Source organism: Mustela putorius, unplaced genomic scaffold (assembly GCF_011764305.1).
Source record: "Mustela putorius furo isolate JIRA1106 unplaced genomic scaffold, ASM1176430v1.1 tig00000421_pilon_pilon_pilon, whole genome shotgun sequence".
NCBI lineage: Eukaryota > Metazoa > Chordata > Mammalia > Carnivora > Mustelidae > Mustela > Mustela putorius.
Window position 1 is genome coordinate 10,802,060 of NW_025421375.1, and position 25,200 is coordinate 10,827,259.

A 25,200-nucleotide genomic window follows, 5' to 3' on the forward strand; every position below is an offset into this window, starting at 1 on the left:
GAGAGAGACTGCTGTGCACTGTGCCTCCATCCACTATGATATGTTTCTTCCTCTACTCTAGGCTGCATTTTAGAATTTACCCCAAGGCCTGTTATAAATGTTCAGAAAATTAAATTTTTCTTTTTCCTCTTAGGGAGAGAAAACCTGACTACATTTCCAACTTTTGGCCGCAAACATTCCCCATTTCTGTTGTACCATGGTGATATGTAGCCCTTTGCTGATAGATGTAATGAGCATAAAGGGATTTAACTCAGCACTAAACTTTTTAAAGAACTCTATAATTTGTATATAAGAATTACTTCGCATTATTAGACATATTTTGGAAACATTTTCATATGTAACTTATGAGCAGTTATTGCGTGTGCCCTGAGAAAGGTATCTATGCAAGTCATTGATTTTTGACTTTTTATTACACATTCATTTTTCTCTTTTTTCCTCCATTCTTCATAGTTTTTTTAGTTGCCTGAAGTGTGATCATAATACCTGCTTACTGTACCAACCCAAGCAGTATGTCGTTGGAAGTGAAATTGATAGTCCCTCCCTTTATCTTTCTAATCTCATTCTGTAATGTAACCACTGTGAACTGCTGTTTCCTTTGTTAATACAAACAAAAATATGTACAAATAGACACTAGAGATAAAGAAACACGGAGCCCTAACAGAGATCTGCTATTTTTGCTTAGTCATATGTTGTGAGCCCATTTCTTAAGTCAGTGCATAATGATCTATGTTGTTCTTTTTTTTAGCTAAATCTTTTTTTTTTTTTTTGAGATGTATTTATTTGAGAGAGAGAGAGTGAACAGGAGGAGGAACAGAAGAAGGAGAGGGAGAGAAACAGACTACCTGCTGAGCATGGAGCCTGACATGGGGCTTGATCCCACGACCCTGAGATCATGACCTGAGCTGAAATCAAGAGTCGATCGCTTAACCGACTGAGCCACTCAGGTGCCCCTATGTTGTTTTTTAAATTGCTGATTAGTGTTTCACAGTATTAGTATATCATGATTAGTTGTTTATGGAAGATGTTCTTAGCAACCTTTTATTTATTTATTTAGTTCTTTTCCTTTTTAAAGATTTTATTTATTTGAGAGAGAGAGACAGAGCATGGGGTAGGGGCAGAAGGGAAAGACAGGAGGCGCTTGATCTTAGGACCCTGAGATCATGACCTGAGCAGAAGGCAGATGCTTAACTGACTGAGCCACCCAGGCGCCCCTATTTATTTACTTATTTAAATATGGAGCACTTCTCGAATTTGCATGTCATCCTTGCGTCAGGGCCCATGCTAATCTTCTCTGTATTGTTCCAATTTTAGTGTATGTGCTGCTGAAGCAAGCAGTATTAGCAACCTTTTAGATGTATTTTTGGGTAAGACTTTGAAAGTATTTTGGGTAAGACTTTGAGAGTATTAGACACTGCTGATTTTTCTTTTTCTTATTTTTTTTCCCCCTGTTGGTTAGAATCCCAGAAATTAAAATACTTTTTCAAGCAGTATGCAATTAGAAAAAGTAATATTGCTCTTTTAATTTCTGAAATATCAAAACGCACACTTCCACCAATAATAAATGAGAGCACCAATTTCTCTAGGTGTTTATTAACTTTGATTGTTATCAAACTCTTAACATTGTCATCCAATAGGCAAATAGTATCTTTTTTTAATTTGCATTTCCCTGTTTACCAGTTGAGGTCCTATATTTTCATTGTTTACTGATATTTGCATTTCGTCTTTTGTGGTTTGCCTACTCTAATCTTTGACCCATTTTAAATTGCCTTTTTCTTATCGACTTGAAAGAACTCTTTATATGTTTAATAATATTAAGCACTGAGTGCTTACTATCTAAAATTGATTCTGACCAAGTATTTTGTACGTATTAACAGATCCAGTTAATTCACACAACAACCTTATGGGCTAGACACAATTTTATGGGTAGGGAAACAGAGGCAGAGAAAGGCTAAAAATGGTGTTTAAGGTCACACAGCTAGTAAGTGGCAGAGATGACATTCAAATGAAGAGCACTGTTATGTATAGTCATGTCTAACCCCTATACTCTGGGCTGGTCAGCTGGTAGGATAGATCAGTGTGTACTAAGCAGAGATTTATGCTGCCAGTGCATTCATAGGAGCTTGTGGCAAGGATTTTTAAAAGCATACTGGAAGACAAATATTTGTGTCGAAAGTTTGCTAAGAATACTTCTCTTTAATTAAAAATAAAAGTAGGGGTGACTGGGTGGCTCTTTGGGTTAAAGTCTCTGCCTTTGGCTCAGGTCATGATCTCAGGGTCCTGGAATTGAGGCCCGCATCGGGCTCTCTGCTCAGCGGGGAGCCTGCTTCCCTTCTTCTCTCTCTGCCTACCTCTCTGCCTATTTGTGATCTCTGTCAAATAAATAAATAAATAAATCTTAAAAAAAAAAGTATACAATTTTAAAATAGATTCTTGATAGTGTATATTGTTGTTGAAAGTGAACTTTGGGGGACACCGTGGTGGTTCAGCCTATTGAGTCTCTGACTATTGACTTTGGCTCAGATCATGATCTCAGGGTCCTTTGGTGGCACCCCATGCTGGGCTTGCCCCCAGGTGGGAGTATGCTGGCTATTCTCTCCCTCTCCTGTTGTCCCTCCCTTCACTTGTATGCTGTCTGTCTGTCTAAATAAATAAATAAATAAATAAAATCTTTGAAAAAGGAAAGTGAATTTTGAGGGATACTAAGAAAACTGATGAAGCATAAACTGAACAATGACAGCAAAGGAGCAGAGAAGTTTTCTCAGTCACGCTAGGCATTGAAGGCTATAAATTCTTTAATGAAGTGAAATTAAAAAATAATATAAGAACTACCTTGTTATTTGTAGTTTGTTTAAGTAAATTGTTTGTATGTAGTTTTCATTACATTAGCTACTCTTAATTAATCCCTTTGTGGCCTTTATAAAGTTCAGTAAAGAAGACTAACAGCTCTCCTCCATCAAGGATTGTTACCGAGTAGATAGATTTATAGCTGTTATGATGTTTATTTTCAGGTGTACCAGAAATATGACATATATTTTTATTACCTCCATTTAGTTTCATCTTTGGAGTCCTCGTATAGCCTGATTGCAACAATAAAAGTCTTAATCAATTTATGATAAACCCAGGCATCTCTGTTTTAAACTCATTTAATTCAGGACTTTCCTCTCTAACTTCTCTCTTTTTCCAAGACTGATCTAAGTTCTAGGGGCTTTGGAGCATGGGAGTTGAGAAGGAGATCTGGTTTGGGGTCATTTTTCTTCTATATGAGTATGTGTAAGACACTGCAAACCTCTCTGGTCCTTGGACATGGCCACACCTTTCCACACCTTTTCTTCTGGAGCGTGTGTTATGGGTTAAAGGATGTTTCCCAAAAGAGATATGTTGAAGTTCTAACCTCTATTACCCCAGAGTGTGACCTTACTTAGAAATAAGGTGCAGCTGTAGTTAGTTAGGATGGGTCATGTGGAAGTAGGGTGGACCCCTGGTTCAGTGTGACTGGTGTCTTCTTATAGGCACACAATGTGTAGACAGGGGAGGAGAAGGCTGTGTCAATGCAGGCAAAGACTGAAGTTATGCAACTGTAAGACAAGGAATGCCAAGGATTATTGACGACACCAAAACTGAGAGAAAGGCATGGAACAGGTTCTCTCCTAGAGTCTTTCATAACCCTGTGATACCTTGATCTTGGATTTCAAGTCTCCAGAAATTTGAAACAATAAAATTCTGTTGTCTTAAGCCACTAGCTTGTAGAACTTTGTTATATTAGTTCTAGGGAATTAGTGTAGCATCTAATCTCTTGCTATTTCTTTGGTGCCTTCTTAGCTTATTGGTCCAGTTTCATTTAGAGCTTCATCCACTTGACTCTGGGTGCCTTGGGAAAGTGTTTGGCTGCTTCCATGTCCTGTCAAGCTGGCCATATGCCAGAGCACTTCATATGGCTCCTCTGCACAACTTCGAGGCCAGAGTGTCACGGACACTGTCTATAATACTTGGCCAGCTTCCAAGGCAACCAAATAGAAAACTAGGCTTAAGTACCCTTTATTCATGAATCTCAAAACCCTTGGGGGGTGGGTACTTTAATTCTTATGCCTCAGAGCTCACCTTGGGGTGGGGACATGGGGCAAGATCTGCATAAATCTCACAAGAGTATGTCCTCATACTGCTCTTATTTCTAAGCCTTCCCCATTCCTACTTACCATTTCTATGGAACTATGACATCCCTATCCTCTCAAACTCCAGGGATTTTTATGGGGCTTTTATTTAATGTGGGTCAGCAAGATAATTTTCTCCACAATTTGGATCTATGAGAATTCATCCTTGAATTTTCTATGTGAAACCTGGTAGGTGTAAAGATCTAGAATTTGCCATCCTTGTTCTCTCTCCTCTCTCTCTCTCTCTTTTTTTTTTTTTTAAAGATTTTATTTATTATTTGACAGAGAGAGATCACAAGTAGGCAGAGAGGCAGGCAGAGAGAGAGAGGAGGAAGCAGGCTCCCTGCTGAGCAGAGAACCCGATGCGGGACTCAATCCCAGGACCCTGAGATCATGACCTGAGCCGAAGGCAGCAGCTTAAACCACTGAGCCACCCAGGCGCCCTGTTCTCTCTTCTCTTATGTTCCTTTATGACATACCCTCCATGGACAGTGGGGACTCTAGTTTTGTGGTTTAAATGGGAGAGTCATCATTAAAGGAAAAGTACAGATATGTAAGATGTGAAACTATAAAACTCCTAGAAGAAAACATACTGGAAAACTTCCTAACAATTTCTTGGAAATAACACCAAAACACACAGGCAACAAAAACAAAAATAAACAAGTGGGACTAAGTCAAAATAAAAATACTTCCATATAACAAAAGAAAAAATTAACAGAGTGAATAGTCAACCTATGAAGTGGGAGAAAATATTTGCAAACCATAGGTCTGATAAGGTGTTAGTATCCAAAATGTATAAGGAACTTCTGTCACTCAGTAGCAAATAAAATAGACCCCCAAAGAAAAACCGTGACTCAATTAAAAATATAGTCAAGAGATTTGAATAGACATTTCCCCCAAGAATATATACAAATGATCAACATTACATGAAAAATTCTCAACATCATTAACCATCAGGGAAATGCAAATTAAAGCTACAATGAGTATCTCCTCAGACTTGTCAGGATGGTTATTATAAAAACAAAAAGACAACAAGTATTAACAAGCATGAGGAGAAGTTGGAACACTTGTGCACTCTTGGTGGGAAGATAAATTGGTACAGCCACTATGCAAAACAGCGTGGAGTTTCCTCAAAAATTTAAAATAGAACTATAGTATGATCTGGCTATCCCACTCCTGTGTATTTATCCAAAAGACTTGGAATCAGGATCTTGAAGCAGTATTAGTACTCCCATGTTCACTGCAGCACTATTCACAATAGCTACGATGTGGAAACAACTCAAATGTCCTTCAGCAAATGAATTGATAAAGAAAATGTAGTGTCTACATACAATAGGGTATTATTTACCCTTAAAAAAGAAAAAAAATTCTGTCATATGTGACAGTATGGATGGAATAAGCTAGTCATAGAAAGACACACTTTATGATTTCACTTATATGAGGCATCTAAGATAGTAAAATTCGTAGAAACAAAGAATGGAATGTTGGTTGTTGGAGGATGGGAGAAGGGAGAAATAAGGAATTACCAATCCATAGGCATAAAGTTTTATTTAAGGAAGATACATAAACTCTAGAGATCTGCTATAGGTACTGATAGTCCAGGGGATTGTTACGGGAGTAGATCTTCATGTTGAGAGTTTTTACCACAATAAAATAAAATAAAAAATAAAAAGAGAAAGAATGCAGGAGAAACTCATCTCGGATGAGTTTCTGACTCATTTCGGAGTATAATTCTGACTCATAAGTCTTAGCTGAATAGATTCATAAGCCTTAGCTGAAAATTGGAGTCAAATTTTAAAGCTGAAGGACAACCAGGTAGCTCAGTCGGTTCAGCAACCAATTCTCAGTTTCAGCATAGGTCATGATTTCAAGGTCCTGGGATCAAGGCCTGTGTTGGGCTCCACACTCTGTGGAGTCTCCTTGGCATTTTCTCCCTCTGCCCCTCCCCCCAACTCATGCTCGCTCTCTCTCTAAAATAAATAAATAAAATCTTTAAAAATTTCTAAAGCAGAGCATGGGCACAGATACCTAATCTGCATCTCTTATGGTCACTTTCTAAGGATTATGCCTATTTACTTGGGGTCCTATTTAATGAGGTTAATAGGTGGGAGTTTATGCCAGACACTGACTACAACATAATGTTTAAATACCAATTTACACACTGTAGTGTATCATGTTTTCATGAATCTTGTTTCCTTGTATAAAATATGTGTTTCGGGACGCCTGGGTGGCTCAGTTGGTTAAGCAGCCGTCTTCGGCTCAGGTCATGATCTCAGCATCCTGGGATCGAGTCCCACATCGGGCTCCTTGCTCTGCAGGGAGCCTGCTTCTCCCTCTGACTCTGCTGCCACTCTGTCTGCCTGTGCTCGCTCTCCCTCTGTCAAATAAATAAATAAAATATTAAAAAAAAAAAAGAAAAAAATATGTGTTTCTTCCTAGCATTGCTGAGGACTTTTGCACATTTGCTGTATCACTCTGGGATCTTTCTGCAGTAACATGTCTATTCTTTTAGTTTTTCCTTGACTTGTCTGTACCGAATTGTATTTACCTCAGTATGACTGCAATCACTGGGACCTGGTATTAGTAAGCACAGTAACCTTAAGTGAGTGATATGTACAATATAGCTGATCTTGATGACATAAAACTTTAATGATAGATCAGTGGTTACACACCTGCTGTATCTTCAGCCCAGAAATCTGTAACACAGAAAAGGGATACAAGAGAAGTATAAGGCATCATACATACCAACATGGAATTTCCATTTAAGTAGAAGGAAATAGGACTCGAGAATACAACAGAATATAATCACCAAGTACAAGCTACGAGATGCAGATTATTCTATAGTAAAACAGTTATCTAATATATTTCCAATAAGGCAGCACTCAAAGGTGAGGTAACACTTTATGCAGGACAGAATAGATCTGGCCTAGACTCACCTCCAGCTAAATGGTTACTTGAGTTGGATCTTGAGTTTGGCCAGAACATGTCCAGAAACAGTTTTTCTGGGTAAGTTGTAAACTGTTTACCAAACTTGGAGACGTAGCAATAAGTAGAGAAAATCCTATTTTGGAGGTATGTGAATAGTAGGAACCTTTCATACAGATAGACCCTTAGATACAAATGTCCCAGGTTTGTTTTCTTTCTTTCTTTCTTTCTTTCTTCCTTCCTTCCTTCCTTCCTTCCTTCCTTCCTTTCCTTCCTTCCTTCTTCCTTCCTTCCTTTCTTCCTTCCTTCCTTCCTTTCTTTCTTTCGGTGAGAAATAACATAGTAACTCATTTAATAGCTAATGCACAAACTGCTTAAGAGGAATGAAATTATATTTGCACTGGAAAAGGATGGGGTTGTTCATTTACTGCACAATGAAAATGTTACTTGTGATTTTTAAAAATTATTTTTATTAACATATAATGTATTATTTGCCCCAGGGGTTACAGGTCTGTGAATCATCAGGATTACACATTTTGCAGCACTCAGCATAGCACATACCCTCCCCAATGTCCATAACCCAACCACCCTCTCCCTACACCCCTCCACCCCCCAGCAACCTTCAGTTTGTTTTGTGAGATAAAGAGTCTCTTATGGCTTGTCTCCCTTCTGAACCCATCTTGTTTCATTTTTTCCTTTCCTACCCCCCACACAACCCCCTGCCTCTCAAATTCCTCATATCAGAGAGGTCATATGTTAATTGTCTTTCTCTTATTGACTTAACAAATGCCCCAGGTTTATTTTCACTTGGGCCCAATCTCACTCATGTTAATGCATTAATTCAGCTGTCCTTGCTAAGGATAAATCTGTGTATCTTACTGAATGCAGACCTGGATGTCTATGTACTTCTTGCTACCCTAGTGGTCTCTCCTTGTGCAGCCTTGCCACTCAAAAAAAGAAAGTATCTCTCCAGGATACAAGGAAGACTTACCTTTGGTTTCAGCCTTGTATGGATGGGTAGAAACATGGACAATCTGACCTAAGAGATCTGGAGATTTAAACCCATCAAAGTACAAGGTACTAGTGCATAGTCATTTATTATTTTTTAAATATTGTTTAAATATAGGAGGAATTTGGAGTGCCTCGTGGTATAGTCAGTTAAGCCTCTGACCTTGATTTTGGCTCAAGGTTGTGCGACTGAGCCCTGCGTTGGACTCTGGACTCCCAGCCCAGATCTCCAGCCTCCCAGCTCACAGCAGAGCCTGCTTGAGACACTCTCTCTCGCATTGCCCCCCTCCTCCCCAACTCCATGCTCTCTCTCTTTCTCTCTCTCTCTCTAAAATACATAAATAAATCTTTAAAAAAATTACAGGAGGAATTTGGGCCAGTTTGAATATTGAAGGTGGCCACAAAAAGGGAAAGGTTAGAGATTTTGAGGCACTAATATTAGAGAACTGGGTTTGAGTTTCTTGAATTATTAGAAAATAAAATCAGTGTGATGAGAACTGGGTGTCGTATGTAAGTGATGACTAAATTCTATACCTGGAAGTAATATGACACTGTATGTTAGCTAACTAGAATTTAAGTAAAAATCTGGAAGGAAAAAAAAAAAAAGAAAATGAAGTCCGTTTAGCTGTATAGGACAAAATTTGATTACCTTAAGCTATCACTTTTTAGGTTTTAAAAAAAGACAACTTACATTGAGTCAGAAGAAGTCAAAGCATTAAAATGAATAAATATGTAATTTCTCCTTGTTTTTCGGGATGTCCAATTAAGGATAATTTAATCTAAAATGGACCCAATTAGAAGTAAAAATGTTTAAATTAAGAGGAAATATTTTGAAAGTATATTGTTTTGTGGAGGTAAACACTACATTTAAAATATGCATCCTTGCACTTGACATATTTATTCATTTTCTTCAGAATGTAAATGTCTTTAGCAAATGTTGCAAATGTAGAGAAATAAATTAACTTTACATCAAAGAGCAAACATCTTACAAATGGCAACAAGAGACTAGTTGTATTTAAGATGTCTGATATTGCTTTATGTCTGTATTAATAATAAAATATTCTTATGCACTATGTCTCCTCATGGAAAACCCTGCTGTCCTTATTCATATACAAGTGAAGCTGAACTGGGATCTGGATGCCTGTGTGTCTCCCAGAAGCTTTTTCTGGAACAGATTTGATGAGAAAATTTATACTTTCTAACCACCTTTTTATACAGATCTGCTCTTCACTACTTTTACCCCTGGAGTCCTGGATATTCTGGTGGTTTTGACAGAGTAGATCAGACACACATGTTTGCTCCAGAGCGTTTAAACATACATTATTGATTCTATCGTTTGAAGGTAAAAATGCTTTCAGAAGAAACTTGGAAAACAAGTCTAAATCGATTGAATTTAAAGACCACTAGAAGTCCCCAGATATGATTTCCACAGCAACAATTTGAATGTTGAATATTTCTTTGCATGTAACAGGTAATTAATGGCTTCATTGACTTAACAAAAAAATTTTGGCAACTACTATATGCTAGTAGCTGAGAAGCAAAAAGAACTAGGCCAAACTCTGTCTTGTTCCCTTCCTTTCCCACCCTGCTGCCACCAGAGAGGGCACCGTCGACTCAGGGTGCCTGGCAAATGAACTTGTAAGAATAGTGTGATATGCGCCATAATAAATGTGGGAAAAATGTGCTTTGAAAGCACGGAAAGAAGAAACTGAATTTGTCTGTTGGGACAGGATGCAGACAAGAGGGATTTTATCACCTATTAAAGCAGCAGAGAAAAGGCATTTGAGTTTTATCTTCGAGAATGAGAGTGATTTATAGGTTGCATTGCGGGATTGGCGGGGTGGGAGGAGGGGACGGTTGGTGGGAAGGAAGCAGATCCTGTTCAGAGGAAATAACGCGTTCCAGCGAAGAAGCTGTGTCAGAACATCGTGGTTTTGGAGTGCTCACTGTGGCTTTCTGGGTAGGGTGAGAGAAGCACCAGGTGGGTTCGGGGAGTGGCAAGTTTTTCTGACCTAAGAGTAGGCAGAGGTATGAGTCAACATTTTTAGGATATCGTAAGGCATTTGAATTACCCTGTAGTTAGTGCAAATGTTGAATGATGATTTACATCAGGCATAAATGTTAGCATCAGGAAAATCACAGCAAGGAATCACAGGATGTGTGACATCAGGTGATCATTTTTTTCTCTCTACTTTTAAGAAAAAGCAATGGTTGAATAAGGCATTGCTGGTGACTGCTTCTTTCATGTCAAACACTCTCAGTCTCCCTTGCATCTTGTGAAAATTCATAGTCGACCACCCTGACACAGTTCTACAAGCTAAATCTTACGGTTTGAGATTAAATCCCATCCTTCTGGCTTTATCCTTTTGGAGATGAAGACTTTTCAGAAGCTTTTAATTCACTTGAAGGCAATTTTAAAGTTATCTCTTGGACTTTCCACTCTAGACTAAATAGCTCTATCTCATTTACGTTTTTTAAAAAAAATCTCATGACTTGTGTGTAACAGCTCTTAAAGCCATTTTAGGTGTTGATTTTTGGATCTTTTCCAATTTCTTGACAGCTTCCTTATGTGTGGTAAGATAAAAAGACAAGGTAGTGTTTTAAAGAGACTCTTAAGCCAGCATAAAGGATTATTCTCAGCCATTTTGTGTTATATTGCTATTAGGATATGCCTTACATCATGTTAGGAGTTTTTGAAGGCAACTCTGCATTAGTGGAAGATAGAATTATTTTTTGATGTTTTGATCATCTGTACTCCTTTTCTATTTACGTGATTAAAATATTCATATATATATATATAATTTTTTAAAAAATAGACTCCGCACCCAACATGGGCTCAAACTCACTGCCCTGAGATCAAGAGTCACATGCTCTACCAACTGAGCCAGCCAGGAACCCCTATGCAGCTAAAATATTTTTAAGGCAATCCTGTAAATTTTTCCTTGTGCTTGATGGGTGATTTCTCTAGTCATCTTCCGGCTACAATTTTTTTCAGGTTTATGGAGTTATAATTAACAGATAAAATTGTAAGATATTTAAAGTATACAACATGATTCGATGTACATATACATTGTAAAAGAATTCCCTTCATAACTTAAACTACATTAAGTTACGTTAGCATCAAGAAAATTCTTTTTTTTTTTTTTTAAAGATTTTATTTATTTGAGAGACGGAGATCACAAGTAGGCAGAGAGGCAGGCAGAGAGAGGGGGAAGCAGGCTCCCTGTGGAGCAGAGAGCCCCATGTGGGGCTCAATCCCAGGACCTTGGGATCATGATCTGAGCTGAAGGCAGAGGATTACCCCACTGAGCAACCCAGGCGCCCCTTAAACTACCTTCTTTTCTCAAGCAACAGATGTAATGGAAAGAAGATTGGTTGGGAAGATCTGGGTTCAAAACCATGTTTTTGTAAGAGGTGTTAGAAGTGAGCAAGTTGGCTAAAAAAATCATCCCAGAATAATTATGCAACATTCTTAAAGGTGTCCTTGTTTGGATGATAACGTTACTGCGTAATAAGTTTGGGCTCTGTTAATTACCAGTTCTCTCTGACTCTCAGCTTCCTCATTGGTAAGAGGGGTAAACAATATCCAGCCAATATGTTTGTTAGGAAATGTAAACATTAAAAAAAGCTACATTTTCAAAAAAGAAGAGCAACATTTTCTAGCACAAAGCCTGATGCATAGTAAATGCTTTAATTAGGTCCCTTCCTCTCTCTCTCCCCCCTTTTATAAAAACTATTAACTTTTCAGAACAAGTGGACTCTGTATCCTTAAATTCTCAAATTTCTTAGATAACAGCATATTTGTCTAAATAACACGCTTGTGAAGTTCATCCTTATAGATATCAGTAGGGAGTTTAATGAAGTTTATATCCACAATCCATGTCATTAGTAATGAGATTGCCTAATAAAGACTTGCACGTAAAATGGCTCGAGTTGTCCTTTAGCTTGATATGCAACCAAAAAGAATGACTCTCTATTTAATCCAGCCCCCAGTTTTCAGGTTGAATTCCATTAAATTAGGGTTTTACCCTATGTATCCTGAGGAACACTATTCCCTGTGGGTAGCTGATAGATATTGGGGAAGAGGGAGAAATGTTGTGTTTAAACTATGGAGAAAGGAAATGCTGGAATAAACTAAGTTAAAGAGGTTTCTACATTGCAGGATTTCCCAGAACCTTCCATGTGCTCATCTATGCTGTGAATCTGAGAGAGTGTGCTGTAGTATGCAGCATTGGCAAAATAACTGATTGAACTTGGATCTCTTTTTCCAAGGAGCTCTTCAAGAACTAATAGAAGACACTTGGAAAATACCAAGGGACTGGTAGCTCAGTTTATCACAATATTTTCCAGTTTTACACAATGTTTATTCATTTATTCATTCATTCAGCAAACATGTATTTGGCCCAAATTATTTATTGATTGAGTGCTTTGTTTCTAAGTAGTACTTCAAACCAGGTTATTTAACACAAAATTATAGTTTAATATTTGGAAATTAATTGAGGTAATTTAAAAACATAGATATCAAAAATATATATTAAATTCTGTAAATATTTCTTTCATTCTTATTTGATGATAAGAATTCACTATTCTACTAGTGGTCTCCCAACTTTTTTGATTGTGCCCTCAGTTCTTTACATCAAATATGCTTATTTATTTATAAATTATATGCTTGTATTAATGGGTTAATACATTATATAATCATGCCCAGAATTCAGATGTTTTAAAAGACTGAGATGAAAAATAAATAAAGATAGAAATTCTAATGTCTTTTTTTTCTGGATTTTAGTGGGTCACTTTGCCAGCCTTTGGGCTGCATACCACTCTGTTTGTTTGTTTTGTTTTGCTTTGTTGTGCCCCTCTCATTGGAGACTACTTGGTGAAGGAGCAAAGAGGGAAACATCTAAACATGATATAGGCAGAAATCTTCCTTTTCATTATATATGTCATGATTTATTAAAGAGTAAATTTAGGTTTGACACTATTTTAAGTGGTTCACAAAAAAAAGGGATAAAGAAACAAACTTTTTTTTTTTTTTTTTGAATCTCCATAAGCCTACTCTGATTGAGGGGAATGCACAATAACAGAGCAACATCAGCTGAGAAGGTGGACTTCCTGGTCAATTCTGTTAAGATTATCAAATGTTTGTAGAATATCTATCTTATGCTAAGTGCTACGCAGTAGGGATACAGAGCTGAGTCATAGCTCTCATCCTTGGGAGCTTTTATGCACCAAAGAGATGCCCAGTTTAATAGTGTTTTCTGAATAAAAAGGAAGGTTACCCTAGAAAAGTACTTCTTAAAATTATGAATATTGTGTTTTGAGTAAGACTTCTTTCTATTTGGGGATTATGAAAAAAAGGACCAGCTTGCTAGGAGGGAACTTATAACTGTCTTATTGTTCATGATTTTTACTTGAGGCTTGTTCTCATGAATAGTAGTTGTTTCCAAGCACTCCTCTGTTTTTTTTTTTTTTTTTTTAACCCCATTTTAGTATGTAAGACTTTTGCTATCTTTTAAGATGCTGCTGCCAAGGATTGCTATGCTATTTCTCCTCTTTACCTGCTTTTTGGTCTCAGTGAATTAACTATTCCAACTTGTTTCCTTATTAACTGCTGTCATATTGTTCACTCATCAGTAGTCTCCCATTTCATCCTTTGTGATGAATAGCCCAGTATATTATTACATTTTATTTCACCAAGACTCTAAATTCTAGCAGATGTCCACTTACATTTCAATCACATATAGTCTTCATTAGAATTGCTTAAAAGCATGTGACTTTAGAATTTTTCGAAATGTATTTGATATCTTTGTTTTGTTATGCATTCACATTTGTACTCATATGAAAGCTTAGCTATTTGACGGATGGGTGTGACCTGTAAAAGTATTTCTCAGGTTTCTAGTTTTATTTTTCTGAGACATTTCACTTCAAATAGAGTCTTAATTGTGTTGGCTCTAAGTGAATGTAAACCAAGTTAGTATTGAACCAGCAGATGGAAAAATCTTTATCACTGAACAATGAAACAACTTGAAATTCTTTTTTCCCCTTTTGCCATCTGGTATCTGTGCTCATATTTGAAACATTAGCCATTCAGGAAAGAGTTGTTTTCTGTATCCAATAGTCAGAAGCTTTCTCTGAAGACTGGTGCTTATCTTTTCAGAAAAAAAAAAAAAATCCACAAATACAAATGGGGCCCTGAACTAATATTTGACAGTCACATAAAAGCTTAAGAAAATGCAGAGTACAAAGTGAGTCTAAGGAGATGCCATTTTCAATTTATTTTCATAACCTAATTCTGCATTGCTTGTAAAGGTTAATCTAAATCCAGCAGAACAAAGCCGGCCACTGTTTACTTGTTACAGGCTCTGCTACATTTTTCTCGACACAGCAAAATGAGCATCGCCTGTGTTCACAACCTAGTGCTACTTTTTTTCTGAATTGTAGCAGATATTGTTTTCATGCGACTCTCAAGTTCTCCGTAGTCAAATAGCATCTATAATGATAAAATGCTTCTAAGAAAATATCTAGAAAATAATTTATATTATTCACTTTGAAAGAAAGGTCACGATCCATTAGCTTCCAGTTATTCTAGTGACCTTGCTGATCCACTTTTTCTGGATGCCCAGCTCCTACTTGGTGGAGAATGAAAGCCAAAGGAAGTCAGGCATTACAATGATCTGTTAGCAATCGTTTTAGATTTTTTGCTGTTTTCATTGTGTATAAACAGAACATCCATAAACAAAACATAAATGATGTGGTAGTTCTTTGTACTTGAAGTCAAATTCTTGGTCTAATTCTAAATCTCTTGGCATGCGGGGTATTTACTCTCACTTTTCAGATTGGCTTATCTTTGAGTAGACCAGGAGGACTATTTCTGTCTGGGGTTGTGTTTTCCATTTGGGAATCTACCGGCAATTTTTTTGTTTTTGGCTGAGTGGACCATTTCCAGAAGTTTACTCTGTATAGACACCTAAGATGATCCCATGCATTACTCTTTATATTAGAAATAATTTTTCACTGAACAGTCTCTGATGGACAAGTTTAAGAAGATTACAAATAACATCCACTAGGTTGAAGTGTAATGCTTTCTTGTATGAACTTGAAATTTATCTTTCTACTTAATTTCACTGCGTTTTTTTGGCTTTGAGTGGATGCTCTAACACTCTCTCCTAATTGACCTTTCAGATGTTGCAGAGCTTTTGGGTGCAGAGATGTGCTCAGCTTACTCACGTTCACAGGCAGAGGCCCGAGAATGCTGTCAACGCCTACAGTGGATACCTTCCGGGGAGCCCGATACATAACCTATCCCTCAGAATGTTGTACTCTGTGCACAACAGCTCTCATAATGGTGAGTCTGAAAACTCTTCCTCCCGAGACAGTGCTTACTGCTTTTGTGTCCTGCCCTGTCTATGACCTAAATCATCTCATTTTCAATTTCTTTCTCCTGTGCTGCTAAAGAAGTTTGCTCTGCTCACTTCTCTTCTTCATGGCCTCTGCCTACCTAGTTCCTATCACTATATAGATGCTTCCTCCTTTACGTGGATTTTCAACTTGTACCCTTACTGAGGTCTGGCTCTCTCTACGTCCTGGATTCATCACTGCCACAGAGAGGGTGTGGTTGGATCCATGTGTTACCTTGCAGAGGAGGGAGTGCCTCTGAGGCCCTGAGCTCTCATGCTCATGTCACTGGGCTTTATGTGTCTGAGTCAATAGTTACCTGGAGTTCGAAAAGCAGCAGAACCCCAACACAGTACCAAAGACATTATTTATTTGTCATTTAACTAACCTGATGTCAGGAATTTGGATTACTGTTCATCTCAGCCCTGGGAAGCAGGTATTATCCTTATTTCTGCTTTATAGATATGGAAACAAGACTGTGAGAAGTTGAATGCTGATAGAACAAGGACTGAAACTCAACTCTAATTTCAAAACCGATGACTTACCCACTGTAATATGGGAGAAGCCAGGCCACAGGGTCACCTTATTCAAAGCCCAGAGACTTTTGCAAATGAACACCCTTCCAAGGATCCTATAGGTATGGTAGATGCCCTGAGGCTTTTTAGGAGCGGGGGGGGGGGGGGGGGGGGGGGGGGGGATTATCACCAATAGGCATCTTTCGTTTGCATCATTTCCTGATGGCAGTGTGGAGATTAGCATATTTATCCTATTAAACACAATCTTGAGGTTGGTTGAAAGTGTAAAGCAAAACACTATTATTTTAATTTCCCAGTAATTATGTAATGAGGGAGATGGGACTGGGTGTGGCACAGTGGGACCTAGTTCTTGTACCCCAGCCCTGGAATTTACTGACCTTTAAAATTTGGGCAAATCACTCAATCTCTTACTTTATTCACCTTTAAAATTAGGTCAGTTTTAGTTTTAGAAGGATAATTGCACACTTAATTTTTAAAAAAGATTAGATTACTTTGATAAAGGGCTTGGCCTTTGATAGGAATCGAGAATATTAATGGCTTGTTTCTTATTTCTCTGAAGAGAGACTACATCTTGCACTTAACGGAAAAAGAAAAAGAAAACCTCTTAACTGAAGTATAACACACACAGAAAAGTGCAGAAATAATAAGTGTTCAGCTGAATTAATTATCTCAAAATGAACACACTTGTGAAACTATCTCCCTACTTAAGAAATAGAACACTGGTAACACCACCCCCCTTCCTCCCCCCACCAACACCCCTGCCCAGAATCTCTATTCGTGTCCCCTTTGAACTACGAAACCTTCCCCTTTCCCCAGAAGTAACCACTATTTTGACTTCTAACACCATTTGTCGGTTTTGCCTACTTTTCTTTTTCTTTTTCTTTTTTTTAGCTTTGTGTAAATGAAGTTACAGATAATGATTCCTTTGTGTCTGGTTTCTTTTGCTCAGTTATGTTTCTGAGATTTTTTGCTCTAATTGCATGTGGGAATAGTTTTATTCATTTTGATGGCTGTAGTGTGTTTCATTGTATGAATGTATTGCAGTTTATTTCACAGCTGATGGGCCTTTGGGTTAGTTCCAGTTTTTAGTAATCATGAATAATGTTACTACGAATGTTCCTGCTCATATGTCTTTTGTTAATATTGTAAGGGCCTATTCAGCCAGAGCAGCCCCACCCCGGTTGAACTGCCATTTTGCTGTAAAACTTCTATTGACCTTGCCCCCATCCCCCAGGGGAACTTATTTAAAAGAAAGTCTGGGAAACCAGTCCCAGGTAACAAAGTCCAAATACAAGGGTGGGTCAGGCCAGGTGGAGGTATTCAATCAGTGGGGGCGCTTACTGTCTCCTAGCTACAAAGGAGTATGGGCCCCCGCCCTTTGGGAGCCTTTTGGGCCAATCCTAACCAAGGTGTGATAGGCTGGTTCAAATGTCTACTAGGGTAAATTGTAATTCAATTGGTCACCTAGCATCACTGTGGAGTTTCCGGTGTGTGTTACAATCTCATTGGCCACCTATGTATGGCCAGGCCCAACCACATGGCCTTTGCTCTAGAAAAGTCTGGAAAGCAGGGAGGGGTCATCCTTCCTGTAGGGGTGGCCCCAACTGGTCCGTTTGATGGTTGGTTTGATTCCTGATGCTTGGTGCGAAATAAAGCTTTGCTCGACCTTCACTTTGTATCAGTCTCGCTCCTTTAATCGCGGACCCATTATTAAGGTACCCAACTTTGGGGGGACCCAACAATATGTATACATGTTGAGTGTAACATCACTTGGGAGATATTTTTAACCTGAGTAGATGATACTAAGCAGATATCTAAAGTGGTTTTCCATTCTGTCAGTAGTATGTGGGTTCTTGTTGCTCCTAAGGGTAGCCAACCCTTAGTATTTTCAGTTATTTGAATTGTGATGAGTTTATAGAATTATTTTACCTTTCTTTGACTGCTAATGTGATTTAGCCTCTTTTCCTATGTTTACTGGACATTTGGACATCCTCGTTTGTAAAATTCTTCTTCATAGTCTGTTGTCCATCTTTTTGATTAAATTTTAGCTTTTTCTTTTTGATGGTTTATATTTTTTAATTTATTCCCTAAAGAGCCCTTTGTTAATTATATGTGTTACAGATATTTTCTCCTAGCTGTGGCTGTACTTTTCACCCTTTTTTTTAAAAAAAAGATTTTATTTTTTTATTTATTTGACAGAGAGAGAGAGATCACAAGTAGGCAGAGAGGCAGGCAAAGAGAGAGGGGGAAGCAGGCTCCCCACTGAGCAAAGAGCCCAATGTGGGGCTCTATCCCAGGACCCTGAGATTGTGACTTGAGCCGAAAGCAGAGGCTTAACCCGCTGAGCCACCCAGGCACCCCTACTCTTCATTTTCATAATCATATCTTTTAAAGAAAAGAAGCTCTTAATTTTAGTGTAGTCCGATTTATTAATTTTTTATTTGGTTAGTGCCTTTGTCCTCTGGGAAATATTTCTTAATCTCAAATCATCTAGAAGAGACTCACTTGCATTATCTTCTAGAAGCTTTATTGTTTTTTCATATGTATAATGACAATCCCACTGGAATGGATTGTTGCATATGGTGTGAGATAAGAGTTTATCTACTACATTTATCAGTGCTTTTTTGATCCCACGTTGTCTTCCTCTCTTCCCTTTATGGGAAATAAATGAACCTATGGCCTAAAGAGGATATGACTCTTTCTTTATACTCTTGTACTTACTATATGTCCTTTCACACAGCGCCACATTTTCTCCAACTTACTTACCATTTTTTCTTGAGCATATCTGAGATGTAGGATGAGTTTCTTAAGTACGTTTTGAGTACTCTAGCTTCTTAAGGAGATTAGGGTAAGAACATTCTACAACATCTTCAAAATACCCAAATTAATTAAAATAGATACATAGAGTCATTTATTTTTGGAGCTGCAGGTCATTGTTTCTTTTCAACTCCCACTATTCTCTGCCATTTCCTCCCAAGCCCAGTTCACTCCAGTACCTGGACTCAATCAGCAATGACAACTCTTCCACTTGATGGTTAGCAATATGAACAATGGAAGGAGACTTCCCCATATTTTATAGCAGGACTTGACAGCATTATGAAAACACAGTGATGCTTCTCAACAGTGTTGATGAGCATGTCTACACCAATGCTCATTGGCATCTTGTGTTTTGTGAAAAACTTTTCCATGGCTAGACAAAACATATTTGCAACTAAGGTTATAATATTCACAGATACATAATCATGGAATAGGCATCCTTTAGATTTATTTTTGGTGCTGTTACTTTTCTTTTCAAGCCAAACACTGTTAGGAACTCAAACTTTTGGTTCAGCAATGAAAATGTAAAGAAAATATACAAATGGTAGCTTGCATTGAGGGCTTGCATGCATTTTTCACAGGCTATATTGTCATTTCTGCCATCTTTGTGGCCCCTGGTATGGTGATTTCAGTGGTAACATTTTTGCATTTTGCCTATCAGTGGCATATTATTATTTTATTTTAAAGCTGTAGGTAGGTCAAAACTACAAATATATATATATTTTAATTTTGCTCTCTAGACCTGATAAAAAGGGAAGTGCTATCCACAGAGCAAGGTGTGAGTGATTCTGCCAGACATTAGAGCCATCCATGATTTGCATCCTTCCGTATCTCTTTGGGAGAGCACTCTTTTCACGTCTCTGTGCAGTTTGCAGTTTTTGAAGGGCATGCTAATAAAGGTGCACTCTAAGGAAGATAAGGAAAGGTCAACTAGTGCTTCTTAACTAGTTTTAAAAAACTTCTGACTTCTACAACTGTGTAGGTATGTGCACAGACATAATTGTTAAGGGCTTACCCTACAACGTAGTCAAAAATAATGTGCTTTTCTCTAGCACTGGCCTTTTAAAATGTCAGTAACTTTGTTAATTCCAAACCAATTAGTTTCACACTTTTCAAAGCATAAACTCACAGTAGTCATATGTATCTCTGTATTGGGATACAATAAAAAAACATAAAAATGTATATATGCTTGCATATATACACCTGCACACATTTACTCATTATTTTCAGTTCCAGGTATGATGCCATTGGTCTCACTACTTTGACTTAATGTATGCAAGATTGGTCACTGTTAAATGCTGTTAAATTTAAAAAGATAAGTCAGACAGGGATCCTGACCTTAGAAAGATTCTAAGTAAAATACATATGCGGATCAAAAGGTAATACTGTGATACTGTGATAAGGTGATACTGTGGCTGACAAGTATTTTCACTTTGAATATTCAGAAAATACTCTTTAGGATCTAAAAATTATGACCTTACTGTTTTGAAAAATCCCCAAGTCCTGAGTTTACATGGCCATCCTCTGGGTGTGATTTTGTGTTAGAAAAAAGACAAAAATCTCTGCTCTCAAGGTACTCAGAAGCCAATAAGCTACACTGTCTTACTTTCTATAGATTCAAAATCATGAGGTTACTAAGGTAGAGAAGTAATTTTTATTCTTATCTGCCTGTGCTGAATCTCGCTGGTTTGATTTGCTTTTCTCCTTCTTAATTTCTCAGAGTTAGAATACCATTGTATCCAGTAGTTTAAATATTTTCTATTCTCATAATAAGGAAGTAGACCATCTTTATTGGGGTTGGGGGTAAAGTGCTCATAGGTATTCACTCTACAAAAAGGACATCAAGTGGAAGGTTCTTGCTTCTGTTAGTCTGTGTAATAATGGCTTCCTCCAGCCAGTGAACAGTACTAATCTTTGATATCATTGCCTATCAAAAGCCTATGGCTTTTGATGTAGCGATATCAAATTGAACTTGGGCCTTATTTTGACATAGTGGGAGTCTTTCTTCCTCCTTTCCTTCCTCCCTCCCGCCTCCTTTCTTCTTTCTTTCTTTATCTCTTTTATGTTTCTTTGTTTTTTGGCTAAGCAATGATTAAATGGATGAGGTGTTCATGTTCATCTTTCATAGGATCTGGAGATTTCAATACACTATGCATGAACAACAGCAGAATGTTCTTGATCACTATTATTAAAAACTCATGGATTACTATGTAAGGGCAGAGATCGCAGTTCTTTACAAATTAATATAGGGGCTTGATATAATTCTCCTCCAAAATCTCAATATGATTATCTGAACCTTGACAAAATCATACTAAAATTTACCTAGAAGAAAGAAAAAGCAAGAAACACTAAGAAAATATTGATTAAAAAAAGTAATGGATAGGAATTAAAAGGTACATTAATTCAATGGTTAAAAACTGTAAATCAGTCAGTCTAATTTATGTGTATGTATGTGAAATTTAAATAAACATGTATTTGAATATAATATTCAAATAGCTGTCCGTCCATCTCCCTATCTACTACCTAAATCCCAATTCTAATAATCAAATTTATCTCTGTTCATCTATTTATACTTTATGTATATTTGGAAAATTTAACAAAATATATTCAGGGTCCATATAAAACAACCTAAGAATTTTATTGAGTGGTATAAAACATTATTATTATTTTGTCCTTATGTGGGAAAAGTCTTTTAAGACAATATAAATTTATTTTATGCACTTTGTAGTGTACTGCTTAGCACATAAGTATTCAATGAATGTTTCCTAAATCAATGAATATAAAAAGTTTGTGGCATTTTGTAATCAGTTATTAAAAGCCTAGATCAGCATGAGATATACTCTAAATCAGTATTAATTTATCACAAGTAATTGTCACTATAATTGGGGAAAACATTTTATCTTGGTTACCTGGTAAGAATATATTTAGAGGAGATAGGGAAATATGGATGAGGAAAAACCTTGAAGTCTGCAACATTATGTTGGTGAATGAATAGGAAGAAAAAATCTATCAGAAAATAGTAGCTTGGGAACAGATAAGGAATCATCTATGTTCAGATCCTGGATTAGATACTTTTATATATTCTTACTGTAGGGCAATGTAAACTAGGAATAATCTGGCATACCAGGCATTATTTTCAAAGCAATAGGAAATTAAGAAGAAATGCAGTTTTTTTAAAAAAGGATTTTATAGGGGCGCCTGGGTGGCTCAGTGGTTTGGGCTGCTGCCTTCGGCTCGGGTCATGATCTCAGGGTCCTGGGATCGAGCCCCGCATCGGGCTCCCTGCTCCGCAGGAAGCCTGCTTCCCACTCCCCCCTCTGTCTGCCTGCCTCTCTGCCTACTTGTGATCTCTGTCTGTCAAATAAATAAATAAAATCTTAAAAAAAAAGGGATTTTATTTATTTATTTGATAGAGAGCATGAGTAGGCAGCGCAGCAGGCAGAGGGAGAGGGAGAAGCAGTCTCTCTGCTGAGCAGGGAGCCCGATGTGGGACTCGATCCCAGGAACCTGGGATCATGACCTAAGCTGAAGGCAGACACTTAACTGACTGAGCCACTCAGGCACTCAGGCAGATGCTTAACTGACTGAGCCACTCAGGCACTCTAAACTGTATCTGTTAGATTTCTAAGAGAGAGAGAAACCTATCTTGAGATTTAAAGACTGTTCCCCCTGGTATATGATTCATCAAAGTCCTTTCCAACATAATTACTCATGAATATGGGAAGTCAGCTGCGATTTATTCCCAGGAATCAATTAGTGCTTTTCTTGCTAGATTGATCCCTAGTGCGTTTCTGATCACTATGCCTGGAGTTGGACCAGTGATGCAGAGTACATTCATTATTCATTCACATATTCCTTCAATAAATATTTATGAAGTGCCTACTAAGTGGCATAATAGTGCAAGGAGCTACTAATGTAACAGGAGAAAAGACCTGGTTTCTGCTCACTCAAGAAGAGACAATGGAAAGTATGGGGGACACATTTTGGTGTGTTTGAAGAATGGTGTAAGGGTGACAAGGTAGCTGGAGAAGTTGTGTGTAGATCAAAAACGTGAATACTACATAAAATATAAGTCATGATAAGGAGTTGAGACTGCTCCTGAAAGAAATATGGCTCCGTTGGAGGTTTTTAAGCAATGGAAGAATATGGTCGTTTTTCATTTTAGAAAGACCACTTTGTCTAGAGTGCTAAGGAGATTGGAGGCTTTTTGCAGTAATTCGGACAGGAGAGGCTACAGGTTTTAAAGGGCCTACGGGTTATATGTTTTGGGATTCTCTTTAAGAAGAAGAATACAAAATTTTAATACAAAATTAGATACAGGGTTCTAAAAGGGACCTTAGGACTCACAGGTTCTCCTCTAGATTCATCTCTAGATCCAGAGACGTGATTTCGGTGGTTTGAACAATGGTAGTGTTAGTGGAGATGAGGAGAAATGAATAATAAGGAAATTTGAAAGGCTTGTGTTTAGATGAGCAAGACCCAAAGAGGGTATGATCGAAGATGACACTTTTCTGGCTTCAGCAGTTAATTGGGTAGATAGAGGATCTGTTCACAGTGATAGGAAACAGATAGAAGTAGATTTGGGTGGCAATATGATGATTTTCGATAAGTGTGATAACCCATGTCATGTTGAAGGGATTATATAACATTTGGGTGTGAAGGTCGAGATAGTTAAAATTATCCTGCTTCTGATGTGCCTCAATTAATTTTGGCAACTTATGTGTTCAGCAACCCGAGGATGAATACAATGCCTAATCAACCATGGTTTTCAAAAGTAGATGTAGACTCATACCTGCATAGCAAATAGTAAAATGATCATTGCCTTGCAACACTATTGTCTAGGTCTGAAAACTAATGTTGGGTTATGTAGGACTCTTGCTGTTTTTCTCACCTTTAATGTGTTGCCTTTCAGCATGATTTTTTTCTTGGTCCCTAGCACTATAATATTGGGACAAATCCTGCTTAGTGAGCAGGTTACCCGGAAGGCTTTCAGTTCTCTGGGGATGATGAATTCTTGGTTGTGTGTGTAGGGTTTCTCTAATGTAGGTCAGGATCTGAGCTTCCTTTGATTGTTAATCCATAGTCTTGAACTGATTATGCAACCCACTGAGGACCTGCTAAATATAATGTTTTAAAGTTCAACAGCAAATTTCCTTCCCATTGTCCTGGAACTTGAAAATGGCTGAACAAATTTTTCTTACACTTTTCATGAAAATAAAGAAAAATATGCTTCCAAAGAATATAAAAATTATCCTACTAGGAAACTTTTAGACAGTTATCAAATGACTTAATACAAGGGATAATAATAGAGAGTGTTTTGCAACCTAAAATACAGCATTTTCTACTATGAACACTGTAATTACTATTTACAGCTAGATTATAGGGAAATCTGTGGGTGTCACAGAATTCAGTTTCAGAATTATGGAAACTCTGTTTGCATAATTAAAGGGCTAGTTAGTAAATTCCCTCCTATTTTCTAACCTATTTAAGCAGATCATATATGTGCCAATATTTCCTTGCTAACTATGGTGAAAGAGACAACCAACTTTAAATCTTCTATTGCTGAATAATACCCATAATAACTATGTATAATATATGGTTCATAATTAGTGAATATGCTGAGGTTTTTTAAGAAGTGCATTAGATATGGCATAGATACAAATTTCTGCTTCATTAAATGACTTTATAGACTATATTTTGCTGCTTTTGCATATGCAATTTTTCCCCTGTTTGATAGCAGGATTACTTTGCAGCTTAATGAGAATACCTTTTTTTTTTTTTTTTCCATTGGAACCTTTTCTGAAGTTTTACTGAAGCTCTCAGTGACCTATTTCTAATGATTTTAGAGCTCTAAAATTTTCTCTCCCTTATAAGTAGCTTTAACTTATGTTTGATTAGTGGCTTTGGAAGTAGATTCACAATCTAATTTTAGGAAGAAGCTCTTTTTCTTATAGGAGAAACAAATTCAAAAATAACCTGGCACATCACAGGATGCCTATGAATTATGGAAATGGCTCACATTCCCATACTATTTAATTTATTAGGTGAAGAGAGGGTGAAAGTCAGAGATGGTTCCCTCTTAGTTGCATTCTGTTCTCAGTTGTAGTTGTGCAGGAAAATTCCTCTTTAATATCGTCTTTAATAAACTCTGAGAACTCAGAGGACTAAGTTCACTGATGGGTCTGGGAAATAATTGTAATGCAATGTAAAGTGCTCTAATTTTCTAGTCCTGTAGAAGCGCAGCTGAGATGCTGGTATTGGGTGTTTGTGGAATGGGTGGGAAAGTTTGCGGGGCATTTAAGTGCCCCATTAGTCAAGAAGTTTAAAATTCTTATTTGGAACTTGAATAGCTATGACTTAAACATCAAGAA

At 37.4% G+C, this 25,200-nt stretch overlaps 1 non-coding gene across 1 annotated transcript; it reads right to left on the reverse strand.

Annotated features, from left to right (window-relative positions):
* Nucleotides 1-1,227: 1,227 nt before the first annotated feature.
* On the reverse strand, nucleotides 1,228-1,331 carry LOC123392012. Its single transcript, XR_006606691.1, has one exon. It is a non-coding gene; the product is annotated as a U6 spliceosomal RNA (small nuclear RNA).
* Nucleotides 1,332-25,200: the final 23,869 nt, after the last annotated feature.